General features: G+C 47.7%; 1 pseudogene across 1 annotated transcript; it reads right to left on the bottom strand.

Annotated features, from left to right (window-relative positions):
• Positions 1-63: 63 nt before the first annotated feature.
• On the bottom strand, positions 64-456 carry LOC108525742 (60S ribosomal protein L37 pseudogene; annotated as a pseudogene). The gene has a single exon (XR_001884333.1). The product of XR_001884333.1 is annotated as a 60S ribosomal protein L37 pseudogene (transcript).
• Positions 457-1,473: the final 1,017 nt, after the last annotated feature.

The following is a 1,473-nucleotide window of genomic DNA, read 5'->3' as shown; positions in this document are numbered from 1 at the left end:
GGAAACAACCCTTCTAGCTGGGGTTTGGGTCAGATCCTGATTCTGCTCTCCTTTGTTTTCCACTTTTATTTTTTAAAACCAGAACATTTATTGCATGACTAATCGCTGACATTCTTAAGATGAACTGGATGCTGCAACAGCTGCCCTCTTGGGTTTAGGTGTTGTTCCTTCACGGAATCCATGCCTGAATCTGCGGTATACAATTTTAGGTGCCTCATTCGACCAGTTCCGGTGGTATTTCGTCTTTTAGCCTTGGCACTCCAGTTATACTTTCTCTTGCGCTTGGCAGGGTAGCCACATTTGCCACAGGTCGACTTCTGAAGGTGGTAGGCCTTAGAGCCACAGCGGCGGCACAATGTGTGCGTCTTATTGCGACGCTTTCCAAACGATGACGTTCCCTTCGTCATCTCGCTTCTGCAGCCGAGACCAGAGAGCTGTTTTCCACTTTTAAATTTTTTATATGTATTTTTGTTTTTAAAATTTAGAGACAGGGTCTCACTATGTTGCCCAGGATGGTCTTGAACTCTGTGGCTCAAGTGATCCTCCCCCATCAGCCTCCCAGAGTGCTGGGATTTATAGGTGTGAGCCACTGGGCCCAGCCCTTTCCCACCTTTTCAAATTGCAGCCCTGTCAAGAGCCTGGAGTCTTCGTCTTTGACTGAAATTCAGACTCCGAGTTGTGATTGTTTTGCATTCATCTCTGTGCTTGACTTCAAGACACTTCCATTTACCTTTCTTCTCAGCCACCCTAAGCTTTGGTGTCTGTCTGCGGGTTTGCTTAAAAGTATAGAGACTAGGCCGGGCGCAGTGGCTCAAGCCTGTAATCCCAGCACTTTGGGAGGCCGAGGTGGGCAGATACTGAGGTCAAGAGATTGAGACCATCCTGGCTAACACGGTGAAACCCCGTCTCTACTGAAAATACAAAGAAAATTAGCCAGGTGTAGTGGCGGGTGAGTAGCTAGTCCCCGCTGCTCGGGAGGCTGAGGCAGGAGAATGGTGTAAACCTGGGAGGTGGAGCTTGCAGTGAGTGGAGATGGCACCACTGCACTCCAGCCTGGGCGACAGAACGAGACTCCATCTCAAAAAAAAAAAGTAAATAAATAAAAAGTGTAGAGACCAACAGCCAAAATGGGTTGCCTGGCTTTTGTTTTGCGTTGTGGGGTGTTCTTCTTACCTTTAAAATCCCTCTGATGGCAACACAAGGGTGTAATGCGGATTATTTAGCGTATGTAAAGAACTTTGAGCTCCTTGGGGCAGGCGGCACTGTGTTAGGATTTGTGTTTTGCTTTTTCTGTGGACTGCCTTCATGTTTCGTGTAATGTAGCTTAAATAGTAAGTACATCTTTCTTTTTTTTTGTTTTTTGTTTTTTGAGACCGAGTCTCACTGTTGCCCGGGCTGGAGTGCAGTGGCCGGATCTCAGCTCACTGCAAGCTCCGCCTCCCGGGTTTACACCATTCTCTTGCCTCAGCCTCC

The sequence above is a fragment of the Rhinopithecus bieti genome, unplaced genomic scaffold (assembly GCF_001698545.2).
Source record: "Rhinopithecus bieti isolate Rb0 unplaced genomic scaffold, ASM169854v2 repeat_22140, whole genome shotgun sequence".
Classification (NCBI taxonomy): Eukaryota; Metazoa; Chordata; class Mammalia; order Primates; family Cercopithecidae; genus Rhinopithecus; species Rhinopithecus bieti.
The sequence above is the reverse complement of the archived record's forward strand: the minus strand, read 5'-3'. Positions and strand labels throughout refer to the sequence as shown.